The following is a 24,082-nucleotide window of genomic DNA, read 5'->3' as shown; positions in this document are numbered from 1 at the left end:
CTTCCTCAACCTAAGAAATACAAAATCAGGTATACTGCTAAACTAAATATTTCCCTCTAACACAGAAGAATAATGTGATCCAATCAGGAAATCAGCACCATCACTATTGAAGATCATTATTCTTGGCTTTTAGCAGCACTGCTTTTATATTAGTACTGCAGCCTGACAAGTGTGGCTCAGTGGTTAAGTGTCGACCTATGAACCAGGAGGTCACAGTTTGATTCTGTCAGGGCCCCTGCCTGGGTAGCGGCATGCAGGAGGCAGCTGACTGACAATTGTCTCTTATCATTCATTTTTCTATCTCGCTCTCCCTCTCCCTTCCTCACTGAAATCAATAAAAATATATTAAAAAATAAATTAGTATTACAGTAGATAAGGTAAGTTCTCAGACTTTAATTTTTAAATGGGCTTTGATATTCTTATAGGAGTACTTGTTTGTACTTTCTACATGAATAATGAATCTGCCTCCCACTTCACTCTTCTTTTTCCTTAGATATATGTTTTTATCAATAGTTATTGTAACTACCTATGTTCTGAAAGAGGTTATTTTAGGTCAAACTTCTAAAAAAGGACATTAATAAGAATTTAGCTTAAACTGTTGAAAAAGAACAGTAAGTGGTGAAAGAAAACCAAGATGGTGGCATAGGTAAACACCGGAAATTGCTGCCTCACACAACCACTTCAAAAATACAACTAAAAGACAAAACGGACATCATTCAGAACCACAGGAGGGCTGGCTGAGTGGCAATTCTACAACTAGAAGGAAAGAGAAAAGCACACTGAGACTCAGAGGAGGTGCGGAAGTAAAGTGCAGAGGTACGGAGGCGCATGCGGATAGGGCTGGCAACTGAGGACATGTTTGTCTTTTTCAATTGGGAGGGAGTCTCAAGCTCCCGACTGCTCTGAACTCCAGTTCTGTGCAAGTCTCTGGGGACCCAGACTCATACAGGGAGAAACTGGACTGTCTGGCATCAGTCTAAACTTGAGGGCAGCTTTCTCTCAGAGGTACTTGTAGTGTTAACCGGGACACTGAGACGCGGGGCCTCTTAGGGTAGGACTGAGGAGCAGCCATAGCTGCTTGCTCCGTCCTGTTGGTCCCCTGAGACCCCACCCCATCCAAGTTGCTAGTAGAGGCTTTTGCATATGAAAGGACTGGCCCTTTGCAATCTGAAAATTACTTAACACTTGGAGTGCGGGAAACGAGTTAAGTCGGCTCGCGTGAATTGCGCGTACTCCGCGGGAGCCGTCTTTAACTCGGTTCATATAGATTTGCGGTGGAGTGCGGGAAACGTGTAAACTCGGGCCGATTGTAACTGCGTATTACCAAATATTTGTTTGTAATCCACCCTTTTGGTGGATGGAACAAAACCAAAAGACAGAGCCATCTTATATTTTGGCGGGAAATTCACCCGCACTCCAAGTGTTAACAAACTGCAGCTGGGTCAGAGAGACCCAGAACATCCAAAAGAAGGCCCAAGTCCCCACAGCAGCTTGCATTGCTTCACAGCTGGGCCTCATCTGGGCACCTCCAAACCCCAAACAAAGAGGAATCTGCAGATCTCACCATAGCTCCTGCTGGGTACCCTCAGGCAGAGGCTAAATTAGCACCTCCTTAGAGATCCAAGATCCAGTGTACCCAGTGGTCAGAGTGGGACCATCCAGATTACAACTCCTCAGATCTATAAAGGACACACTCAAGGGGCAGACTCAGTGAGCACCAAAGCCCCACTGAAGCAAGTCTTGCACCAGAAGGGTGTCTCCAGCACAGAAGTTCTCCCACTGCAGACACAGCTGATTCTCACAGCCAATTGGCCTGGAGGTCAATTCCTCCCAGTGATACCTACAACAATCAAGGCTTAACTACAACAAGACTGTGCACAAAGCCCACAAAGGGGTGCACCAAGAGTGTCCACCCCCTGTAATTGGGGAGGCTGAGCCACTGTGTCCTATAGGACACCTAGCACAGAAAGCCACTCTACCAACACAGGGAAGCATAAAAAATGTGGAGACAAAGAAACAGGTCACAAATGAGAGAAATGGAGGAAAGCAAACTACTGGATATAGAGTTCAAAACCACGGTTATAAGTAAGGTTTTTCAAGAATTTTCTAGAAGCCGCCGATAAATTTAGTGAGACCCTCAAGAAATCTATTGAGACCCTCGAGGTTATGAAAAAGGACCAACTAGAAATTAAGCATACACTGACTGAAAAAAAGAATATTATACAGAGTTCCAACAGCAGACTAGAGGATCGTAAGAATCAAGTCAAAGATTTGAAATATGAAGAAGCAAAAAACACCCAACCGGAAAAACAAAAAGAAAAAAGAATCCAAAAACATGAAGATAGTGTAAGGAGCCTCTGGGACAGCTTCAAGTGTACCAACATCTGAATTATGGGGGTACCAGAAGAAGAGATAGAGCAAGATATTGAAAACCTATTTGAAGAAATAAGGACAGAAAACTTCCCCTACCTGGTGAAAGAAATAGACTTACAAGTCCAGGAAGTGCAGAGAACTCCAAACAAAAGGAATCCAAAGAGGACCACACCAAGACACATCATAATTAAAATGCCAAGAGCAAAAGACAAAGAGAGAATCTTAAAAGCAGCAAGAGAAAAACAGTCAATTACCTACAAGGGAGTGCCCATACGACTGTCAGCTGATTTCTCAACAGAAACTATGCAGGCCAGAAGGGAGTGGCAAGAAATATTCAAAGTGATGAATATCAAGAACCTACAACCAAGATTACTTTACCCAGCAAAGCTATCATTCAGAATTGAAGTTCAGATAAAGAGCTTCACAGACAAGAAAAAGCTAAAGGAGTTCATCACCACCAAACCAGTACTATATGAAATGCTGATAGGTATCCTTTAAGAAGAGGAAGAAGAAGAAAAAGGTAAAGATACAAATTATGAACAACAAATACACATCTATCAACAAGTGAATCTAAAAATCAAGTGAATAAATAATCTAATGAACAGAATAAACTGGTAAATATAATAGAATCGGGCATAGAAAGGGAGTAGACTGACAATTCTCAGTGGGGAAAGGGGTGTGGGGGGTGTGGGAAGAGACTGGACAAAAATCGTACACCTATGGATGAGGACAGTGTGTGTGGGGGGGGCAAGGGCAGAGGGTGGGGTGGGAAGTGGGTGGAGGGGAGCTATGAGGGGAAAAAGAGGAACAACTGTAATAATCTGAACAATAAAGATTTAATTTAAAAAAAAAGAACAGTAGGTGGCAAAATATGGTAAAAGATTTTACTATGGGAAGTTGTCCCAAGAGGAGTTTTATAAGGTGTACTTTAAACTTAAAAGTAGGTTGGGATAAAGCCTTCAAAACTATTGAAACTTGAATTCTCTGTAGTTAGTTATAACTTGCGTTATTTATACTTCCTTTCTCTGTTGACAGTTCTAAGGCAGTAATGTCACTTTGAAAGCTAAAGTTGGCTTTAATAAAGGGTGTAACAAGTTTGTTTCCAGTTAGTTGTACTTAAAACTTTATTGAAATTTGGCATGCGACTTAAGTCTTACTGATATTACCCTGCTAAGATTTTGTTGACCGATTAGCTTGAAGAATTCTACATAAGATTTCTTTAAAAAAATAATAAAATTTTATTTGTAATATGAAGTATTAAAAACTAGGCACTAAATACAATATAGGGGGTAGGGGAGGCTGGGGGAAGGTCAATTGGAAAAAAAAGTAAAAATATACAAACAAAATAAATACAATATGAAGTTATGGTTGTAACTTAAACTTTAAAAATTTGCCTTTTGTAACTTAACACAGAGAGAAACATACACACTATTTCCTGGGCCATTTGAAAGTAAACAGCAGGTAACATTTCAACCTAACACATTTCCTAAGAATAAGGACATTCTTCTACAAAACAATAATACTATAATCACATTAAGACAACAGTAATTTCCTAAAATACCTGTTTCATAAATTTAGATTTTTCTCATTGTCCCCAAAATGTACCTCATAATTTGTTTCTAAATCTAGTCAGGACTCCTGCATTGATTTTGATGATTACGTTTCTTCAGGTCTAATGTTTTTGTTTTCCATTAACATTAAGTTTTTAGAGAAATGTTAGTTGATTTGTAAAATCGTTTATAGTCTGTAGTTTATAATTTTTGGTTCAAGGTGGTAAATAGCATTGTTCAAATATTCTTTATTTCCTCACTAATTTTTTTTTTTGGCTTTTCATTCTTTTAATTACCAAGAGATGTTTTCAAGATACTATTTTTCTCAATTTTTCTATTATTTGGCTCTTTAGAGATTTCATTTTTATATTTAAGTTCTCCATATTTTTATCTATTTAGTTAATATTTTTCTCTATTAAAAAATTAAAGCAGTTATTTTAAAGTCTTTGTCTTCCTATTCCAACATATAGTTTACCTGTGGGTCTATTTCTTTTGGCTGTTTTTTTATCATGTTTATCTGCTTAACTTATTACTGGTAATTAAAAAAAATACATATACTAGCATTGTATTTAGAAGAGACTGGTGTAAATATTATTTTTCCCAGAGAAAGCATGCTTTTTACTGACAGGCAGCCAGGATGAGAGACAGAACAGTTTGATCCCATCAGATGTTAAGCTGGATTGAAGGTAGGTTACCTCTTTAGATAGTTTGTTCACCTCTGGCATCAAATGCTTTGAGGACGAGTCCTGTTCTGTGTATATTAAAAGTGCCATCCTCTAGTACAGTGATGGCGAACCTTTTGAGCTTGGCGTGTCAGCATTTTGAAAAACCCTAACTTAACTCTGGTGCCGTGTCACATATAGAAATTTTTTGATATTTGCAACCATAGTAAAACGAAGATTTATATTTTTGATATTTATTTTATATATTTAAATGCCATTTAACAAAGAAAAATCAACCAAAAAAATGAGTTCACGTGTCACCTCTGACACGCGTGTCATAGGTTCGCCATCACTGCTCTAGTAGGACTCTGACCAAGGAAGAATGCAGACAATTTTCTCTACTTTTTAGTTCCACTCCAAGACTCCAGTGCTATTCTGCTGCCTTTATGTACTCAAAAAAAGAGCTATGGAGGTAAGCAGGAGAATGGCGAGAACAATCTCTGCATTTGGTGTTCTTAAGGATTCTGTCACACCATTTTAAGCAGCCATTAAAAGCTCGGCTGTTTTCTGTTTAATACAACAGAGTATCGCTCCCATGGAATGCTTGATCCTCTGCCGCCCATGCACAAATGCCCAAGTGCTTGTGATTCCTTCCCATCTAGGAAAGGCTTGTGTCCCTGAATTTAGTTCCCTTAGGCCTCCTTGCATCCTCAGTTCTCTCAATTTCTTTTTAATGTATTGTTTTTTTAGATCATATATATATTGATTTCAGAGAGGAAGGGAGAGGGAGAGAGAGGGAAACACCAATGATGAGAGAGAATCATTGATCGGCTACCTACTGCATGGCCCCTACTGGGGATCAAGCCCGCAAGCCCAGTATGTGCCCTGACTCAGAATCGAACAGTGACTTCCTGGTTCATGCATCAACACTCAACCATTGAGCCACAAGGACCAGGCTAGATTGTATAGTTTCTTTTTCTACTTACAGCACAACTAGGTGTCTTTTGTGATTATATCCTTATCCAAAACTAGCTTTATGTCATATGTTTTGAATTTATTTGATTGTTTTCTCATGGTGCCATTTATTTCCATCTTTATTTCTTGAAAAAACTGCAAGTTGGGTCTAAAACTGTTGATTCAGGTCACATATTTTTGCCAAAAATACCTATTAGGTGAAACTGCATAATTCATATTGCATTACATTAGCAGGTTCTTATTGTCACACTAGAGGCCCAGTGCAAGAATTTGTGCACCAGTGGGGTCCCTCGGCCTGGCCTATGGGATTTGGGCCGAAATCAGCTCTTCGACATCCCTCGAGGAGTCCCGGATTGCCACACAGTGCAGGCCAGGCTGAGGGACCCCTCTGGTGCAGGATCAGGGCTGGGGAGAGACACAGGAGGTTCGCCAGCTAGAGAGGGACTGTGGTAGGCTCCAGGGCATGTCTGGCCCATCTCGCTCAGTCCTGATTGGCCGGACCCCAGCAGCAAGCTAACCTACAGGTCAGAACATCTGCCCCCTGGTGGTCAGTGCATGTCATAGCGACTGGTTGACTAGTTGACTGACTGTCCCCTGGTGGTCAGTGCACATAAAAGCAACTGGTTGACCAGTCGACTGTCCCTTAGTGGTCAGTGCACATCATACCGAGTGTTTGAGCGGCCTTAGCATATCATTAGCATATTACACTTTGATTGGTTGAACAGCCGACCACTTAGCATATTAGGCTCTTATTATATAGGATTATTTCACCACTAGAGATGCTAAATTTTGCCATTTGGTTAATATGGTATCTATTACTGGGTCCTTCCATTGTAAAATTATGTGGGGGTTTTTTGCAATTAGTAAGTAAAATGTTGGCTTATGCATCAGTCCTGTCTCCCAACAATCTTTCAACTACCAGGTATACTTCATTTATTAAATCAATTATTTTATTTGGGACTGCAAAATGATTTTTAAAATTTGTTAAATTTTTAAATATTATTCTTTGCATTTTAATGTATGAACAAAGAATAATAACATGTTCTCCAGAAAGGCTGGGTAAAAAATAAACATACATACATTGTTGGGGTCCAACCCCAGCAGGTCCAGGGGTTCCCCAAAGGTGGGGACAGAGTCAGCGAAGAAGGAATGACACGGAGATAACGTTCAGTTGGTCAGCATGGTCAACCCCAACAATTCATGTAAATGTTTCTGTTTAATTACCAATTTTCACAAGGAGTTGATATAATAATTCCAATTATGACAAGTTTTTTTTTTTAATTTTTGTAATATCACTGTATCTTCTTGGATTGTTATTTCAACTTTTTTCCATCAGTCTTCGGTGTTTTTTTAGGTTTGTTTTTGTTTTGCCTATTCAAATTACTCCATATTTAGTCAGTGGGTACCCTTCAAAGCTGACTTCTATGTTCTGACATCACCTTAGAGCACTTTCTTATATTTAGTTCAAGTTGAGCCTTTAGTTTTCCTATGCAAGATCTAGTATTAAACTGTTTATTTAAGGAGCCCTAGTTTCTTTTAGTGAGAAATGGAATTTATAAATCAAGATTTAGGCACTAGATATCCAGCTGTGGTGTCTTTCCTTCTAGAATTTTTCAGTGAAAAGCATTAGAAAAAATATATAGTCAAACTCATAATTGATATTTTCTGTTCAAATGTAATATTACAGGATTTTTGCCTAACATCATATTCTTCTGTTACATTGAAGGACTTAATTCTGAATAACATCAACACATTTGCTTTGTCCTATGTTTCACATAAAATGGTTTCAAAATTACTGTACCAATTTTATTGTCTTTAGAACATATCCACTATGGGTCATAATCTCTCTAAAAATTACAATAATTCTTTTGTGTGTGGTTATGTTACCAGTTGACTACACAATTGATTTCATTTTACTTTCAGTTTTATGGGTTTTCCCCCTAATTTTCTGTAAATTTGGGGGACTATAAAACATTTACATGGTTCAAAAGTCAAAAGTTTAAAAAAAAAAGTCAAAAGTTTATTTTAAAAAAGTATACTCAGAAAGGGCTTCCTTCTATTTTCTTTGTTTCTTTTTTTTTAAAATATATTTTATTGATTTTTCACAGAGAGGAAGGGAGAGAGAGAGAGAGTTAGAAACATCGATGAGAGAGAAACATTGATCAGCTGCCCCCTGCACATCTCCCACTGGGGATGTGCCCGCAACCCAGGCACATGCCCTTGATCGGAATCGAACCTGGGACCCCTCAGTCCGCAAGCCGACGCTCCATCCAATGAGCCAAACCGGTTTCGGCTATTTTCCTTGTTTCTTGTTTGTCCTATCAGAGTTTCTTTTTGTAGAAATAAGCAAATTCACACACATATGCATGTACATACACATACACATACACATACACATACTCACCCTTTCTTATTTATACTCTGTTTTGTGTCTTTCTTTTTTACTTAATAATACTAGAGGCCTGGTGCACGAAATTTGTGCCCGGGGGTGGGGCAGTACCTCAGCCCAGCCGGCACCCTCTCTAATCCAGGACCCCTCGGGGGATGTCCGACTGCCAGTTTAGGCCCGATCCCTCTCGCAATTTGGGACTGCCAGCTCTTAACTGCCTTCCTGATCGCCCCTAACAGTCTCTGCCTCAGCCCCCGCCACTGTGGCTTTGTCTGGAAGGACGTCTGGAAGATGTCCAGTCTAATTAGCATATTACCCTTTTTAGCATAGATGTCATGGAGAGTACTCTACTTGGTATTGTATTAGTCAAGGTTCTCCAGAAAATTGTCTCGCTTGTTTGTGGAGACGCGTAAGTCCCAAGTTCTGCAGGGTGAGCTGACATTCTGCAGACTCAGGAGAACCACTGGTGTAGTTCCAGTTCTAAGATTGGCAAGCTTGAAACCAGGAAGAGCCCATGTTTCAGTTCGAGTGTAAAGGCAGGGAAGAGTCAGTATCCTAGTTCAAAGGCAGTCAGGCAGGAGGACTCTCTCATATTCAGGGAGGGTCAGCTTTTTAGTTATACGTAGACCTTGAACTGATTGCAGAGAACAATCTGTCTTAGTCATTCTACCAATTTAAATGTTACTCTCATACAGAAACTTCCTCAGAGAAATATCCAGAATGTCTGACCAGATATTTTGGCACCTATAATGTTGACATATAAATAACCATAACAAGTGTATAGATTTCTTCTTCATTTTGATGTTATTACAAGCTTTTCCTGTTATATATAGTGCTATAATAAATAACTTTATGTGTACTCTTTTTGTATTTTTGACATTTTATCTTTGGCAAATTCCTAGATGTGGAATTTTAGGATAAAAGAGTAAATACCTATGTGATTTTGTTAGATATTGATAAATCACCCTTCATAGGGTGATTATATCATTTTGCAATTCCACTAGCAAAAAATGAGAGTACATATTTCTCCACAACTTCACCAAAAGAGTATGTTGCCCACATGTTGAATTTTTGACAATCTGATAAATGGGAATTATTGTCTCTAGATTTAACTTACATTTCTCATATAAATGAGGTTGAGTATGTTTTCATATATTTAGGAATTACATGCCTTTTTCTGTGAATTGTCTGGTCATGTTTTTGACACTTTTTTTACTGTTTTTAGAGCTCTTTATATAATATACAGATAAGAGCTTTTTTTCTTTGACTTTTTAAAATATCTTTTGCTATGCACGTTTTTGGTTTGCCATGTATAAGGTTTTTATTTTTACATAATCAGATATGTCTATTTCTTTTATTGCTTCCAGGTTTTGATTCATTTAGAAAAGCTTTCCTGATTCCCAGACTATAAGAATTCCTATTAGCATTTCACTCATATTTTTTTCTGGTGCTTGTATGATATCATTTTTTTATATTTAGATCTCTCACCTATTTGGAATTCAGTCTGGTGTTTGTTGTGAAATATAAATCTAACTTTTCCACCCAAATACTTATTTATGAAAATGTCATTTTTGAAAAAGCCCACGTTTTTTACAGTGATTTGACATAACACTTATATGATACCAAAGGCACGGTGTACGAAATTTGTGCATGGGTGGGGTCCCTAGACCATGCTGGCGATCAGGGCCAATCAGGTTCCTCGCCTCCTCCTTCCCTCACCACCCACGCGTCTCCACCACACAATTCCAGTCTCCTCCCCTCCTCCTTCCCTTGTCACCTGCATCCGCCACCACCCACCCCTGGTTCCCCATCCCAGCCCGGGCCCAGCCCCAGTCAGGTGATTGGGACCTGCTGGCCAGGGGGAGGGACCAGGAGGTTGGCCGGTAGACCCCACTGGGTGATTGGGGCCTGCCGGCGAGGTGGAGGGACCAACTGCCACCACTGCAGGTGGGCGGCAGGCCAATTGGGTCCTGCCGGCCGGGGGAAGGGACCTGGAAGGTTGGCCACTGGCCCCAAGGAGGGAACCAGCCCTCAGCCCTCCCTGAGAAAGGGGCTGCGTCTGATGCCACCCACCCCCCAGTGATCGGGGCCTGCCAGCCGGGGAGAGAGACCAAGAGGTTGGCCGTTAGGCCCCGATCAGGCGATCAGGGCCTGCGGGTTGGGGGCAGTTCCCTCATTGAGTCTTTGCCCCGTAGTGATCAGTGCACGTCATAGCAACCAGTCATTCTGTCGTAACGGTCGCTTAGGCTTTTATATATATATATAGATGCCAAGTTTTCCCACATAGTTGGTTCTGTTTTAGACCCTTCTGTTATGTTTCATTGCCTATGTCATTTAATCAGTGTTATTCTATAAACAGCTCTTCCCCACCCCCACCACTGTTCTTCTGAGTTTTCCTGGTTATTCTTTTTATTTTTAAAATATATTTATATTTATTTCAGAGAGGAAAGGAGAGGGAGAGAGAGATAGAAACATCAATGATGAGAGAGAATCATTGATCGATTGCCTCCTGCACACCCCACACCTGGGATCGAGCCCTCAAGCCAGGCGTATGCCCTGACTGGGAATTGAACTCTGACCTTCTGGTTCATAGGTCAACGCTAAAACACTGAGCCATGCCAGCCAGACATTCCTGGTTATTCTTGCCTTTTGTTTTTTTCTATGTGTACTTTAAAATCAACTGGTCTAAATAAAGTTTTTAAGTTTCTTTTTCTTAAACTTACACTTCTGCTCCTGTTCATCCAACTTCTTTCTTTTTTTTTAATATATTTTATTGATTTTTTTACAGAGAAGGGAGAAGGATAGAGAGTTAGAAACACCGATGAGAGAGAGAGACATCGATTAGCTGCCTCCTGCACACCCCCCGCTGGGAATATGCCTGCAACCAAAGTACAGGCCCTTGACTGGAATCGAACCTGGGACCCTTCAGTCCACAGGCTGATGCTCTATCCACTGAGCCAAACCAGTCAGGGCTGCATTGAATTTTTTAATAACTGGAGAAAACTTATATCTTCATAATTCTGAATAATTGTATCAACGAAAAAGGTATATATTGTTTTATTTTTACTAGACTACTTTTGAGCAGTAGTGTTTTAAGGTTTTGCATATATTGGTTATGCATATTTCTGGTTATGTTTATCCCTAGGTATTTTATCTTATTGTTGCTATTATAAATGTGATCTTTTCTTCCATTATATGTTAAAATAGGCTATTGTATATTTGTGGAGACTTGACTTTTGTATAGTTTACACCCTGTTTTACTGAATTCTGTTACTGTTTGTGTTAGTTTATGATTGATTCTTTTGGCTTGTCTATGTATGCTGTCATATCATCTGTGAATATACAGTTTTCTTTCTTTTTTTCAATTCATTTGACTAATTATTTTTCTTTTGTCTATTACATAGCTGTATCTTATTCATTTAGCAATAATGTGTGTGTTGTGTCCTCATTAAATAAGTTACTGGCTTTTGGGCTGAGTGTTCACCAATTCCTATTTTATTGAGTGTTTTTATTAAGAGTAAGTGTTGAATTTTTGTTTAATGTCCTTTTCAGCATCCATGAATTTGAGTTTTCTTCTTAGATTTATGAATATAGTGAGAATATTCTTATATTGAATCACTAGAGACCCAGTGCACAAAAATTTATGCACTCGGGGGTGGTCCCTCAGCCCGGCCTGTGCCCTCTCGCAGTCTGGGACCCTCGGTGGATGACCACCTCCTGGCTTAGGCCCGCTCCCCGGGGGATTGGGCCTAAGCTGGCAATCAGACATCCCTCTGGCAGCCCGGGGAGCAGGCCTAAGCTGCAGTCAGACATCCTTAGCGTTGCTGAGGAGGCAGGAGAGGCTCCCACCACCACCGCTGTACTGGCAGCCATCAGTCTGGCTTGTGGCTGAGCAGAGCTCCCCCTGTGGGAGCACACTGACCACCAAGGGGCAGCTCCTGCTTTGAGCGTCTGCCCCCTGGTGGTCAATGTGTCCCATAGTGACCAGTCATTCCCAGTCGTTCTGCTGTCAGGGTCAGTTTGCATATTACCCTTTTATTATATAGGATAGAGGCCTGGTGCATGGGTGGGGGCTGGCTTGTTTGCCCTGAAGGGTGTCCCGGATCAGGGTGGGGGTCCCGCTGGGGTATGTGGCCAGCCTGAGTGAGGGGCTGATGGGTGTTTGCAGCTGGTCACACCCCCTTCAGGGTGGGGGTCCCCACTGGGGTGCCTGGCCAGCCTGGGTGAGGGGATGATGGCTGTTTTCAGGCTGGCCACACCCCCTTTAGGGTGGGGGGTCCCCACTGGGTTTCCTGGCCAATCTGGGTGAGGGGCTGAGGGCCATTTTCTGGCTGGCCAAGCCCCCCGGTGACGGAAGCTCCCAGCCTCTCCTTTTTTTCTTTTTCTTTTTTATTCTGAGATTTATTTACCTTCTATAATTGAAACTTTGTAGCCTTGAGTGGAGCTCAGAGCCAGCCGTGGCAGGCGGGAAGCTTGGCTTCCTCCATCACTGGAGCAACCAAGCCTCCTGCTCACTCCAGCTCTGTGGCTGCCGGCTGCCACTTGGTTGGGTTAATTTGCATATGGTTGCTCTGATTGGCTGGTGGGCGTGGCTTAAGGCATAGCAAAGTTACGGTCAATTTGCATGTTTGTCTTTTATTAGATTAGATTCTTGTATTCCTGGAATGCATACTCTTTGGTCTGTTTGTTTCTATTTGCTAACATTTTATTTTACATTTTTACATTTATATTTGTAAGTGATATTGGTCTGTATTTTTTGTAGAAATTAGATCTAATTATCATTGTTATTTTGCTTCCTAAAAATGACCTTAGAAAATTTCTCTTTGTTGCTATGGTCTGGAACTATTTAAATAGTTTTGAGGTTATCTCATTTGTACTCGAGGGAGTTTACTTTATAGAGGTGATTGAGTAACAACACAGAGATGTCAGTGCCATTGAAAGTGCCATTTATTACTTATATCCCGAGAGAAGGGGGCATGCCATGCCACACAAGTCCACCAGGGAAACATCAGATTTCGTCAGAAAGCAGAAGCATGAGTGAGGGGGAAAGTGCAGACCAGAGACTTTATGGGGTTTCTGTGAGAAAGGCAAAGCAGGGCAGAGTAAACAGTTTAGGATTGGCTAATCTTAATAATTCTGGTGGGCTTTGGGGAATAAGAGCTTTTCTTTTTGTGGTACCTGTACCAGGATTGATTTAGGGCAGAGACAGTAATAGGTTGATGTGTGAGAGTAACATAAAGGAAATGTTGTCTTGCATTTGAGAGGCATGCTCCCAAGTTATCTGTTTATTATCTTTAGCTAACCTTATGAGAGGTAGTTTCTCCCTAGGTATGTAAGGCCCTCCAAGATATCAAAACATCATAAGATACAAAAAATAAAAACATGATTAATACAGTATTATCTGGTTTAATAAAAGCTTGGTAGAATTCCTCATTGGATTACTGGTGCTTTTTTAAAGTCTGTATTTTATATATCAATTTTGGTTTTGTTTAAACTTACCATTTCCACCAATAACCAAGAGTCAAATGTAATAAATTTTGCTAGATTCCTATATTTAGTATATATTCTAGAATTTTTTTTTTCTGTTTTCAGCTTTATTTGCAAAAGGCTATTTAAGTTAAAGTACCAGTTTGTATATTTATTTGTTGGTCTCATTTTGTTTCTAAATCATTAATACCTTGCTCTCTTTTGGTTTACATTTTTCCTCCTAATCCTTTGTGTTGAACATTTCATTTATTTTTATTCTTTCATTTGTATTGCTATAACATTAAAGGGCTTGAATTTTCCTCAGGTCCTTATTTCAGTTGGATTCCTTAGATTCTGACATGTGGTGGTTTCACGATTATTTCTTTGTTTTTTAGAAATCCTGTGATTTTTTTTATCAGTATTTCCCCTTTGACCCCAGAGTTATTTAATTTTAAAAATTTTGCAGGTAGCTCTAGCTGATTTGGCTCAGTGGATAGAGCGTCAGCCAGGACACACAAGTGTCCTGGGTTCGATTCTGGTGAAGGGAACATGCCTGGGTTGTGGGCTCAACCCCCACTAGAGGATGTGCAGGAGGTAGCCTATCAATGATTCTCTCTCATCATTGATGTTTCTATCTCTTCCTTCCTTTCTGAAATCAATAAAAATATATTTTAAAAAATTGCAGGTGAAATGGATTTTTTGTTCTGTATTGTTGCTCTACTTTTATTGCATTGTGAATAGATGATTTTGTTTGTATTATTTTTCCTATGGCTCTTACTGTGGTTTTCTTCAAGACTTAATGCATGAAGTCAGTAAGTGAATATTTTGTCATTTTTGTGACTATTTTATGTGCACTTTATGATATACTCTGTTTCATCAGAGTATATGTTAAGTATATAAGTATATATATGTATATAAGATGGTTAAATAGTGAAAAAATAACATTATGTTCTATAGGGCTTTTGTAATTTTATTTTTCATTCACTTTATTGAAGTGGTGTGTTAAAGTTCTCTGTTGTTAACTGTATCTCTTTCTTCATGCATCTCATGGAGTTTCTGCTTTGTGAGGATGGTTGCTATGATAAGTGGCACATAAATATTTATAACTGTTTCATCTTCACTGAGAATTGTGGCCTTCAGCACTATAAAATACTTTTTAAAAATTCATTTAATGCTTTTTATCCACTACTGTCCTTTTCACCAACATTTCCAAATCATCTCACAAATGAAGTTCATCTTCCAGTTAGATTCTTTGAAAACAGCTTGCTGAGTTCTTAGACAACAAAACCTGTTTTTCTAAGGTTTTGTTACAAGATGCACAGCTTGGTTAGATATAAAATCCTTGACTCACGCTTTCCCTCAGTTTCTGGACAAAAACATCTTAATTTGGATTTATATGATTGTTTCTTTGTGATTAGATTCAAGTTAAGCATATTAGCAAGAATATTACATAGGTGATAGCAGCAGTCGCCAACTGATGGTCCGAGGACCACCAGTGGTCTGCGAGGTTCGAAAGGTTGGCGACTGCTGGTTTAAAAAAACCTTTGGAGAAGTGGTCGCCAACTGGTGGTCCGTGGACCACTGGTGGTCGATGAGGTTCGAAAAGTTAGCGACTGCTGTTATAGTGTCCTTCCTGGTGTATTATATTATGTGGGAAGGCACATGGTATCTATACTGAGTTGATGAGATATTTTCCCCCTTTTCAAGTAGACTTTATAGAGCAGTTTTGGGTCGCAGCAAAATTGAAATCTTTCTGTCTATATTCATGGCATAATTCTCCAATTATTTATCTTTATTATGTTATTTTAAAATTTTAAATGTGAAGTGTTCTTTCATATCTACGGTTGCTTATTTAATATAATTAATGTTGAAGTGTTATGTTGCAGGTTTCTTCTCATGTCTATTTTTGTTTTCCATATTTTTGAGAATTTTTATTGGGATAATATTAGTTAATAAAATTGTATAAGTTTAGTGGATTCCAAAATGGCGATGGAGTAAGTGGAAGCTACACTGACACTCTCCCAGGACAAAACTGAAAATACAACTAAAATACTGAAAAACTACACTGAAAAATCAACTGAACACTAGCTGGAGAGAACCCTGATAACCTAGGATGGAAAGTAGAGACCGCATAGAGACTGGTAGAAAGTGCTGAGATATGAAAAGGCTGGTGGGGCTTCCAGAGATAGCAGCTGAAGATCAGGATAAATATCGTAGCTATCAGGGTGGGGGAAGTTCCCACTGAGAACTCAGGGGTCTACATACCAAGCTGGGCCCCCAGCCCAGAGCACCAGAACTAAGAAAAGTGCCAACATAACATCTGGCTCTGCAAAGCAGCAGGGTTGCTGTCTGCCAGCCAGAGATGGCTGGAAATGCATGCAATCTCTTATAGGGCCAACACACAAAATTTTGTGTGCAACACTCATCTTGGACTCTGGTAGAAGGTGGACAGAGTGGACTGGAGTGGTGTGAATAGAAGCCAGAATTGGGGGCTCTGGGGCTGGAGCTCAGAGGGCAACCACCTCAGTCTCTTGTGTGGAGTCATTCTCTCATGCTGCAGAGGAAATATTTCTCCAGCAAAACTTGATATCCACCAGGTTAGAAAGAAATCATTAAATCAGAGAACCAAAAAGGAAAAACAGTTAAAAAACAGGACAGCTTAAGGGAGCTGTGGGCCAACATGAAAGGTAACAATATTCACGTAATAGGAGTGCCAGAAGGGAAGAAAGTGAGCAAGGGATTGAGAACATGTTTGAAGAAATGATGGCAGAAAACTTCCCTCACCTGGTGGAAGAAAAAATCACACAAGTCCAGAAGGCACAGAGAGTCCAAGCAAGAAGAACCTAAATAGGTGTATGCCCAGACACATCATCATTAAAATGCTAAAAATGAAAGAAAATATTTTTTAAGTATATTTTATTGATTTTTTTTATAGAGAGGAAGGGAGAGGGATAGAGAACTAGAAACATCGATGAGAAAGAAACATCGATCAGCTGCCTCCTGCACACCTCCTACTGGGGATGTGCCCGCAACCAAGGTACCTGTCCTTGACCAGAATCAAACTTGGGACCTTTCATTCCACAGACCGATGCTCTATCCACAGAGCCAAACCAGTTAGGGCCAAAGAGAGAATCTAAAAGGCAGCAAGAGAAGAGCAATTTGTTACCTATAAAGGAGCTCCCATAAGGCTGTCAACTGATTTCTCATTGGAAATTCTACAGGCTAGCATGAAGTATTCAAGGTAATGAAAAGCAAGGATCCAAAAGCAAGATTACTATATGTGTAAGAGTATAATTCAAAATAGATGGCAAAATAAAGAGCTTCCCAGACAAGAAAGGACTAAAGGAGTTTATCACCACCAAACCAACATTGCGAGAAATGCTAAAGGGAAGAAAAAGATAAACATATGCATGACAAATTAAAATGGCAATACATCACTACCTACCAATAATAATAATGGATTAAATACTCTAATCAAAAGACATAGGGTAGCTGAATGGATACAAAACATGACCCAATTATATGCTCTCTATAAGAGACCCGCCTCAGAAGGAAAGACACACAGGGTGAGAGTGAAGGAATGGAAAAAATTTTCCTTGTTAATGGAAATATAGAAACACAAAAAAAGCTGGGGTAGCAATTCTCATATCTGACAAAATAAACTTCAAAATGAAGGCTATCACATGAGGCAATAAACATCACTACATAATGCCAAAGGGATCCATCCAACAAGAGGATATAACCCTGGTAAACATATATGCACCCAATATAGGAGCACCAAAATATATAAAAAGAACTGTCTATATTCATGGAGAACTTTAAGGGAGAGATGAGCAGCAATACAATTATAGTAGGGGACTTTAACACCCCGCTGACTTAACTGGATAGATCTTTAAGACAAAAAATTAACAATGAAACAATGACTCTACCTGACACACTGGATCAGATGGATTTAATTGACATTCATATAACATTTCACCGCAGAGATACAGAATACATATTCTTCTTAAGTGCACATGAGTCATTCTCAAAGATAGACCACATGTTAGAACACAAAACAAGTCTCTACAAGTTCCATAAGATTGAAATCATATCAAGCATCTTTTCAAAACATAATGGAATGGAATTAAAAATGAACTACAGTAAAAACACTCAACAACATTGACACACATGGAATCTAAATTGCATGTTATTAAACAATGAGTGTGTTACCAATCAGATCAAGAAAGAAATAAACTTTCTGGAAAGTAATGAAAACACTCAAAATCTCTACAGTGGTTCTCAATCTTCTGGCCCTTTAAATACAGTTCCTCATGTTGTGACCCAGCCATAAAATTATTTTCATTGCTACTTCATAACTGTAATGTTGCTACTGTTATGAATTGTAATGTAAATATCTGATATGCAGGATGGTCTTAGGTGACCCCTGTGAAAGGGTCGTTCAACTGCCAAAGGGGTTGCGACCCACAGGTTGAGAACTGCTGCTCTATGACATAGTGAAAGCAGTCTTGAGAGGGAAGTTTATAGTACTACAGGCCTACCTCAAAAAAACAAAAACAAGAAAAATCAATAATAAATTATTTAACCCTGCAACTTAGAGAATTAGAGAACAACAGAGTTATTAAAAGGAAGGTAATAATAAAGATCAGAATAGAAATTAAGGACAGAGAGAAAACTAAAAAAAAAAAAAAAAAGCTATAAAAAAATCAATAAAACCAATAGCTAGTTCTTTGAACAAATAAACAAAATTGATCAATCATTGGCCAGATTCATTAAGAAACAAAGAGAACCAAAATAAATAAAATAAAAAATGAAAGTGGTGAAGTAACAACTGACACCACAGAAATACAAATGATTGTATACCAACAAGCTGAACAATGTGGATGAAATGGACAAATTCCTAGAAAAATACCATCTTTCAAAACTGAATCAGGAAGAATCAGAAAACCTGAGTATGCCCACAACAAATTATGAAATAGAAGCAATAATCAAAAACTACTAGCAAACAAAAGCCCTGGTCTGGATGGCTTCAAAGAACAAATCTTCAAAGAACAATTGACACCTAGCCTCCTCAAACTATTCCAAAAAAATCCAAGAGGAAGGAACACTTCTAAGCTCTTTTTATTAGGCCAGCATTATCCTAATTCCAAAACCAGATGAAGACACTACAAGGAAAGAGAATTACAGGCCAATATGCCTGATGAACATAGATGCTAAAATCCTCAACAAAATATTAGCAAATCGCATCCAACAATATATCAAAAAGATAATACACCATGACCAGATGGAATTCATTCCTCTGATACAATGCTGGTACAGTATTTGTAAATCAATAAATATGATACATCATATAAACAAATTAAAAGACAAAAAAAATCACACGATCATATCAATTGACGCAGAAAAAGCATTTGACAAAATCCAACACCTATTTTAATAAAAGCTCTTCAGTGAAGTGGGAATAGAGGCCACTCATAATTAAGGCCATATATGACAAACCTACAGCGAACATCATATTCAATGGGAAAAAACTAAAACCATTTCTCCTAAGAACAGGAACAAGACAGCGATGTCTGCTTTCACTACTCTTATTCAACATAGTACTAGAATCCTAACCACAGTGATCAGACAAGAAGAAATAAAAGGCATCAAAATTTGAAAGGAGGAAGTAAAACTCTCATTATTCGCAGATGACATGATACTTTACATAGAAAACCCTAAAGACTCCACCAAAAAAAAATTACTAAATTTAATAAATAAATGTACCAACATAGCAGGATACAAAATTAACACCCAGAAATCTGTGGCATTAATATACACCAATAATGAACTCTCAGAAAGAGAAACTAAACAAAACAATCCCATTTACCATTGTAACAAAAAATTTAGATACTTGGGGAAAAAACTTAACCAAGGGGGTAAAAGACTTACATTTTGAAAACTATAGGATGTTGAAACAAGAGATAGAGGAAGATATAAAGTGGAAAAGTATACCGTGTTTATGGAGTGGTAGAATTAACATCACTAAAATGTCTATACTACCCAAAGCAATCTACAGATTCAATGCAAAACCCCTATTGGAATATCAATGGCATATTTCACAGATCTAGAACAAATACTCCAATATTTTATATGGAACCAAAAAAAAAAAAAAGATCATGGATAGCTGAAGCAATCTTGAGAAAAAAGAACAAAGTTGGAGGGATCACAATACCAGATATCAAGTTATACTACAAAGCCACTGTAATCAAAACGGCCTGGCACTGGCACAAGAACAGATATATAGATCAATGGAACAGAAAAGAAACCCCAGAAATCGACCCAAGCCATTATGCTCAATTAATCTTCAATAAAAGAGGCAAGAGCATACAATGGCGTTAAGACAGTCTCTTGAATAAATTGTGTTGGGAAAATTTGGAGAGTTACATGCAAAAAAATAAAACTAGACCACCAACTTATACCATACACAAGAATAAACTCAAAATGGATAAAAGACTTAAATGTAAGTTATGAAACCCTAAAAATCCTAGAAGAATTCACAGGAAGTAAAATCTCAGACATCTCTTGTAGCAATATGTTTATGGATACATCTAGGAAAAGGAAACTAAGGAGAAAATAAACAAATGGAATTACATTAGCAAAAGAAGTCATCAACAAAATCAAGAGGGAGCCCTGTGTATGTATGAATGAATATATTTGCCAATGATACATCTGATAAAGGGTTAATTCTCAAAATATATAAGGAATGCATACAACTTAACAAAAGGAAGACAAACAGGGAGAAACCAAGATGGTGGCATAGGTAAACAACGGAAATTGCTGCCTCGCACAACCACTTAAAAATACAACTAAAAGACAAAACGGACATCATCCAGAACCACAGGAGGGCTGGCTGAGTGAAAATTCTACAACTAGAAGGAAAGAGAAAAGCACACTGAGACTCAGAGGAGGTGCGGAGGTGCACGTGGAATGGGCTGAGGTGCACGTGGAATGGGCTGGCAATGGAGGACGCCGGTGTCTTTTTGAATCGGGTGGGAGTCACAAGCTCCCGACTGCTCTGAACTCCAGTTCCGGGCGAGTCTCTGGGGATCCAGACTCATACGGGGAGAAACTGGACTGTCTGGCAGTGAGGGAACTCGAGGGCGGCTTTCTCTCAGAGGTGCTTGCAGCGATTACCAGGACACCGAGACGCGGGGCCTCTTAGGGTAGGACTGAGGAGCAGCCAAAGCTGTTGGCTCCGCCCTGCTGATTCCCTGAGGCCCCACCCCACCCAAGCTAGCAGAGGCTTTTGCATATGAATGGGCTGGCCCTTTGCAATCTAAAATTACCTAACAAACTGCAGCTGGGTTAGAGAGACCCAGAACATCCAAAAGAAGGCTCAAGGCCCCACAGCAGCCTGCATTGCTTCACAGCTGGGCCTCATCTGGGCACCTCCAAACCCCAAACAAGGAAGAGGAATCTGCAGATCTCTCCGTAGCTCCTACTGGGTAGCCTCAGACAGAGGCTACATTAGCACCTCCTTAGATATCCAAGAGCCAGTGTACCCAGTGGTCAGATTGGGACCATCCAGATTACAACTCCTCAGATCCATAAGGGACACACTCAGGGGGCAGACTCAGTGAGCACCAAAGCCCCACTGAAGCAAGTCTTGCCCCAAAAGGGTGTCTTCAGCACAGAAGTTCTCCCACTGCAGACACAGCTGATTCTCACAGCCAATTGGCCTGGAGGTCCATTTCTCCCAGTGATACCAACAACAATCAAGGCTTAACTACAACCAGACAGTGCACAAAGCCCACAAAGGGGTGCACCAAGAGTGTCCACCTCAGGTAATTGGGGAGGCTGAGCCACTGGGCCCTATAGGACACCTAGCACACAAAGCCACTCTACCAACACAGGGAAGCATAAAAAATGTGGAGACAAAGAAACAGGTCACAAATGACAGAAATAGAGGAAAGCAAACTACTGAATATGGAGTTCAAAACCACGGTTATGCAGTTTTTCAAGAGTTTCTAGAAACCGCCGATAAATTTAGTGAGACCCTCGAGGATATGAAAAAGCACCAACTAGAAACTAAGCATACACTGACTGAAATAAAGAATAATATACAGAGATCCAATAGCAGACAAGAGGATCCCAAGAATCAAGTCAAAGACTTGAAATACGAAGGAGCAAAAAATACCCAACTGGAAAAGCAAAAACAAAAAAGGACCCAAAAGTATGAAGATAGTGTAAGGAGCATACCAACATCTGAATTATGGGGGTGCCAGAAGAAGAGAGAGAGCAAGATATTAAAAACCTATTTGAAGAAATAAGAACAGAAAACTTCCCCTACCTGGTGAAAGAAATAGACTTACAAGTCCAGGAAGCACAGAAAACCCCAAACAAAAGGAATCCAAAGAGGACCACACCAAGACACATCATAATTAAAATGCTAAGGGCAAAAGACAAAGAGAGAATCATAAAAGCAGCAAGAGAAAAAAAGTCAGTTACCTACAAGGGAGTACCCATACGACTGTCAGCTGATTTCTCAACAGAAACTATGCAGGCCAGAAGGGAGTGGCAAGAAATATTCAAAGTGATGAATAACAAGAACCTACAACCAAAATTACTTTATCCAGCAAAGCTATCATTCAGAATTGAAGGTCAGATAAAGAGCTTCACTGATAAGAAAAAGCTAAAGGAGTTCATCACCACCAAACCAGTATTATATGAAATGCTGAAAGGTATTCTTTAAGAAGAGGAAGTAGAAGAAAAAGGTAAAGATACAAATTATGAACAACAAATCCACATCTATCCACAAAGGAATCAAAAAATCAAGTGAATAAAAAATCTGATGAACAGAGTAAACTGGTGTATATAATAGAATCAGGGGCATAGAAAGGGAGTGGACTAACAATTCTCAGTGGGGGAAGGGGTGTGGGGGGTATGGGAAGAGACTGGACAAAACTCATACACCTATGGATGAGGACAGTGGGGGGGGGTGGGAAGTGGATGGAGGGGAGCTACTGCCGGGGGGGGGAAGAGGAACAACTGTAATAATCTGAACAATAAAGATTTTTTTTTTAAAAAAAAGGAAGACAAACAATCCAATTTAAAAAAATGGGCAAAGAACCTAAATAGATCCTTCTCCAAAGCGGACTTACAGATGGCCAAGAGACATGAAAAAATGCTCAGTGTCGCTGAACAGAAACATGCAAATTAAAACAACAATGAGGTATCACCCCATACAAATCAGAATGGCTACCATCAACAAATGACAAATGCTGGAGGATGTGGGGAAAAGGGAACCCTCAAACACTGCTGGTGGGAATGCAGATGGGTGGGGAGGGGAGCACATCTATGATACTCTCAATCAAGGTTAAAAAATAACCCTCAAAAAAATTAAGTATAGAACTGCCATTTGACCCAGTGATCCCACTTACAGGGATATATACTAAGAAACCTGAAACACCATTCAGAAAGAATATATGCACTACCCTATGTTCATAGCAGCACAATTTACAATAGCTAAGATCTAGAAATAGCCCAAGTGCCCATCAGTTGACACACTGGGTAAAAAAAGCTGTGGTACAAGTACACCAAGCATGTCAAACTCGCGGCCCACAGGCTTCATGCAGCCCACAATGAATATTTTTGCAACCCACCCAATATAATTGTATGTAAGAAACATTTTAATAAAAATTTCATAACTTAATTTTTACAATATCCTGTTATACATAATTACTAATAACGAACTACATTTGCTAATGACTGATTACTATAATCCCCCAGCCCGGCCTGTGCCCTCTCACAGTCTGGGACCCCTCGGGAGATAACGACCTGCTGGCTTAGGCTTGCTCCCGGGTGGCAGAGGGCAGGCCCAATCCCTAAGTGCAGCCCCTGGTCAGGTTCAGAGCAGGGCCGATTGGGGAGTTGGGGCGCCGCCCCGTCATGCACAGAGCAGGGCCCATCAGGGGGGTGGGGCTCCGTACCCTGTCACACACAGAGCAGGGTCCATCAGGGGGTTGAGGAGCTCCCCCCTGTCACTCACAGAGTAGGGCCGATAGGGGAGTAGGGGCACCGCCCCCAGTCACACACAGAGCAGGGCGGATCAGGGGGTTGGGGCTCCGCTGATCCCGGTGCTGGGAGGCATATTACCCTTTTACTATATAGAATAGAGGCCTGGTGCACGGGTAGGGGCCAGCTGGTTTGCCCTGAAGGGTGTCCTGGATCAGGGTGGGGGTCCCCACTGGGGTGCCTGGCCAGGCTGGCTGAGGGGCTGAGGGCTGTTTTCCCGCTGGCAGTTGACTAAAAGCTCCCAACCGCTCCTTGTTTTCTTTTTCTTTTTTTTATTCTGGGCCAGCTTTAGCTCTGAGGCCTCGCTGCTGAAAACATGGATACAATGTTGCGGTCCGGGGCTGACTGAAAGCCAGTTTTGTTTAGCTTCTTATTTGCAACATAGTAATAAATAGTTGCTTAGAGTTGCAGTTGAGAGTCCGTCAAGCGAGGCGGGGAATGTTGGAGTCTGCAGTCCCTGGAGGAAGCAAGCCTCCCTGCTCGCTTCAGTGCATGGCTGCCGGCCGCCATCTTGGCTGACAGTTAATTTGCATAAGGATACACTGATTAGCCAATGGGAAGGGTAGCGGTCGTACGCCAATTACCATGTTTCTCTTTTATTAGTGTAGACT

The 24,082-nt window shown here is 40.1% G+C and overlaps 1 protein-coding gene across 3 annotated transcripts in view; it reads left to right on the top strand.

Moving 5' to 3' along the window:
* The window catches only part of BMT2 (base methyltransferase of 25S rRNA 2 homolog), a 126,076-nt gene that overhangs the window by 36,632 nt on the left and 65,362 nt on the right, over positions 1-24,082 (top strand). The gene's annotated exons all lie outside the window — the stretch shown is intronic.

The sequence above is a fragment of the Myotis lucifugus genome, unplaced genomic scaffold (genome assembly GCF_000147115.1).
Source record: "Myotis lucifugus unplaced genomic scaffold, Myoluc2.0 scaffold_171, whole genome shotgun sequence".
In the NCBI taxonomy this organism is placed as follows: Eukaryota; Metazoa; Chordata; class Mammalia; order Chiroptera; family Vespertilionidae; genus Myotis; species Myotis lucifugus.
The sequence above is the reverse complement of the archived record's forward strand: the minus strand, read 5'-3'. Positions and strand labels throughout refer to the sequence as shown.